Below are 4,492 nucleotides of genomic sequence, written 5' to 3' on the forward strand. Positions count from 1 at the left end.
CCAGAAAAACAAAAGCACAACTCCCCATTGCTGTGAGGATTTGGACAGGGGGAAATGATTGCCATTGTCATCTGCTCTAATGCTGTTGGATTGCCAGCAATGGATTTAGAAGCATTCCCACAGCTACTGTCCCCACTAGCACAGGCTATTTTGGGAGAGTAGAACCCGTCTGGTTGACTTGGCCAGCAGTATTACAGGCGTGTTGCACAAGAGTGATGCTGAGATGTGCTTGTGTTGCACAAGGGTATTTCTGCTTTTGCAGCAACCCTTTCTGAAAGCACAAGCAGCAGCTGCCTCCTGTGGCACCTACCATGGATGGTGGAGGGAAACCAAAGGGCATGAGTCTGGTGGACCTCGATTCATAGTGTGGTGGATACTTTGGGGGCTGTATCTTCACCACTTGTATTTGGAATGTCAGGTTAGAAGCAGGTCTGTCCCTATGCTGCTTGCACATAGCTGGAAATAGGGGGCTTCTTCACAGTCACAAGACTCCAAAGGCAAGTTCTAAGGGGGCAGTGGGATGGTGCAATGGTGTTGCAGACTCATAGGGGTAAATGGGTTTGGATCCCAAAAGCGTTTGGGGAAAGCTAGGAGTAACTTCTGCCCAAAGATGGCTTTTAACTATTCCGTCCAGTGAATGTAAAGGAGTAAATAGCCTTGTCACGTGTAGGATCTACAGTGAGTGACTTTTACAAGTGTTTTATCAGATGTTTACGTGCGTGTTAACACTGCTTGTAGTGAGATTCCTTCAGAGTACAACGTGTTTGTGTGTGTAAACCTGAAACATTGCACTACTTGCATGTCTGACCTGCCTTCTCAATGGTTCAGTTGTATTTTGAGCTCCGAAATGTGCCTTTCTTCCAAGCAAGAGGATGGTACTTCACATTCCTGGAGTCTTGCCTCTCTAAAGACAAATGTTCATCTGTCATATTTGATAGATTATTATATTGCAGAGTATCAATTTTTGTACAAATTTATAGAAATAAACTCGGGCAAAACCAGGGGGCTGCTTTGGTCTCTTTTGGGGTTGCAGTGATCTGTGGCTGGGCTCTTGTTACAGCAATTGTTTGTGTGATAGTAGCTGTGCTTTGGGTTTGGGGGGAGAAAACTGGTGTGTCTGTCCAAAATCAGACCTACGCTCATCTGCCCTGCTCCTGCATGGGACATCCAGGATAAGCTGAGCAAACACTGGAGTTGCAAAGTGCTCCAGAAATAGCACACTTAGTTGTAAAGTTCATGTGGGCTCTTTTAGTAACAAGTGAGGGTTTACCCTGCTGTCTGGTGGGCTGGCTGATGAGCAATGGCAGTGGTCCATAAGTGTGGATGCTTTCACACTGCTCTTGCTCAAGGTGAAAGGCAGGCTTATTCTTTGCCCTTTTCAGGCTTGGCTAATGGAGTTTGGAAAGAAGATAAACCTGGTGTGATGCTTGCTTCCTCTTTTAGTTTAGGTTAATCCTCTGTTCTCTGCTAGCAGCTATTGAAGCTGGGTTTGCAGTGACTTGTCTGGGGAAGCACAGCAAGAAAACCCATGAATGCTCTGCCCAAACCACTTCTGACAGTTTGTGGCCAGCGAAGGCATTTTGCACACATGTACCCAGAGAAGCTGTGGCTGCCCCATCCCTGGCAGTGTTCAAGGCCAGGTTGGACACAGGGGCTTGGAGCAACCTGCTCTAGTGGAAGGTGTCCCTGCCCGGGGCAGGGGTTGGCGCTGGAGGAGCTTTAAGCTCCCTTCCAAACCATGCTAAGCAACCACTTTTGGCACAAACTGGAGATCAGCTCTTGCAGAGCTTTCTCTGAGCACTGTATTCAATTGTCAAGTTTTACATTGAAGCTCAGCTGCTGCTTGCAAATTCCCCTAAAGCAGAGGAGGGAGTTATTTCAAGTAAGGATCCATTCCTGCAATTCACTAATGAATGTCCTGTAATTCCTCATACTGCAAGGTCAGACTCACTCTGCTCAAAACTTGGTTTAATCAAGATCTAAAAAGGGTTTGCCACTGCATATTATTCTTTACTTCTGACTTACCACCTATAAAAAGAGGATTTTCCTGCATCTCATCTTGTACACAAAGTACCAGCCCAGGACATGCCAGGTTCATACAAGTTCCAACCACCCCTCCGAGCAGAGCTCATGGACAAATGACTCTTTGCAAGCTGGGTCTTTGCAGTTGGCTTTTCCCTTCTCTTGGAATATTAGGAGCAAGAGCCTTACCTAAAATCCACCTCTAGCTTGTGGTGTGTTTAATGGTTTTGATTACCCACTCACTGGGGCTGTCGTCATGGTGCTCATAGGTACCTTTTGCTACACTTATGTTTCTGTACTTGTGCCTTTGACTATGCACCACAGGGGCTGCCTTTCATGTACACAACCTCCAGAACAAGAAGAGACCATAAACCTAACCTAGATGTTAATAGAAGTTAAAGTTATCCCCCCTGACTCAGTGGTGACCACGCTACATGTTGCTGGAGCAGTCTCAGAATGGCACCACTAAACTCTTGCCACTGTTGTGCAGATGTCTTCTCTTAGCCACCACAAGAGATAGGCTCCTGCCCATGATAGACCAGCCCTGATAAAGCTGTTCTTACAGTCTCCTTTGAGAAATGGGCATCTTTGCCTTCCTGTGGGCCTGTCTTGCCTTTAGCTCAGCAGCCTCCCCTCCTCTGCTGTTGTTTAGCTTGGTACTAAGTGCATCTGCACTTCTCCTGTGCTTTAAGATCTCCCTGTCCTCCTAACATTCCTCATTATACCTGCAAGTGGCCTGATAAATCTGTCCCTTCCTCTGCCCTGGGCTCTATCAGCCTTTTCTGGTCCCAGTCTTCTTGTACTCTTCTATTTGCTCCTTTCTGCCAGATGCATTTCTCTTCCCTTCTCGCTGTGGTTTGGCTCACAAACTTGCCTGTTAAAAAGGGAATGAAAGTCGCTGGGGGCCTTTCAACCTGGTTTGTATCTGTTTAGGCAGAGGGGGACTTCCCACTGTCACCTCTTCTTCATCAGGCATTTACATAGTCTCTGTTCTATTTCCATAGAAATGGTTTGGGTTTGGGTTGGAAGGGACCTTAAAGCTCATCCAGTTCCAAACCCTCTGCCATGGGCAGGAACACCTTCTCCTTTGCCTCAAATCAGAGCTCTCCCACTGCCAAAAAGAGCTGAACAAAAGGGTACGTCGCTAAAATGATGGAAAAAGGATGGCATTTGGGTGCAGGCCCCTGCAATGGCTGATTCCTCCTTGCCTGCCAGCCAAAGAGCTTGGATGCCCCATGCCTGGCAGTGCTCAAGGCCAGGTTGGACACAGGGGCTTGGAGCAACCTGCTCTAGTGGAAGGTGTCCCTGCCCGTGGCAGGGGTTGGAGCTGGAGGAGCTTTAAGGTGCCTTCAACCCAAACCATTCTATGGTTCTATGATGGTTCTACGTTACATGGGTTTATTTAGCTGCTTTGTCCCTATGTGCAGAGCAGGACAGCGATATTTCCTCTAGCACCCGCATGTCATGAGGTGGGATGTCACCAGCTTGCTTTGAGACCCTGGTTTATTCAAGTAGTACAAGCAGAATAGTGCTATTTGATGTACGTACACAGTGGTTTAGGATTCAGCCTGGAAGCTGGAGGAGAGGTGGAAAAAAGAGACCATGCTGCCCTCATGAGGTGCCTGTCTGGAACTCCAGGGTAGGAAAAGCATCTTGGGGAGATGCCAGGTAGCAAGGCTGAGAAACCGCTAACCCAAACCGGAGCAGCCTTGTACAAGGAGGAGGAAACACAGAGTAGAAGTGGTTATGTTGTCAGTTTGGCCCAAGAAGCAGCACCACATCGAATAACAAATGGATTTCTGCAGTGCAAATCCTTCTAAGCTTCATGCTGGAAAATGATCCTTGGGATCCCGGTGCTATTTGGCAATGGTTCAGTTAAATGAGGTTTTTCTCTCTAAAGGAAAATCCAGACTATCACAAAACAGGCATTTTCTTGCCTATTTCTGGACCACCTTTTGCAGCTGAAAGGAAAAGAAGAAAAATGATGATGCAGAGCTTTTTCTACTCTGTGGTTATCTCTTCTTCTGCGCTGGCAGATGTGGAGGTGAGGATGTTTTAACAGGCTATAGAAGGCTATAAGAGAAGCCTGGTGGGAGTTCAGACTCCATTCATGGTGTCTCCCAGATCTGACCCACCATTTCTAGCTGATTTTCACGCTTCATAGTTTCCCAAAATAGTTCCTGGCTCTTTCTCTGTGCTTTCCACTGTGATGTGATGGAGGTTGCAGAGTGGAACATGGCCCTCCTCTTGTGTTTGACCAAGCCATATATCAGTCTTTGTGCCTATTGCCATTGTGTAGCATCCCAAACCCATTCTTATTGTGGGTTCCTCAATGCAAACATTGCTGTCTGACAACCTCAGTCATAGGTTCACAGACTGGTTTGTGTTGAAGGGACCTCAAAGCTCCTCCAGCTCCAACCCCTGCCCCGGGCAGGGACACCTTCCACTAGAGCAGGTTGCTCCAAGCCCC

Source organism: Nestor notabilis, unplaced genomic scaffold (assembly GCF_000696875.1).
Source record: "Nestor notabilis isolate BGI_N333 unplaced genomic scaffold, ASM69687v1 scaffold15031, whole genome shotgun sequence".
In the NCBI taxonomy this organism is placed as follows: Eukaryota; Metazoa; Chordata; class Aves; order Psittaciformes; family Psittacidae; genus Nestor; species Nestor notabilis.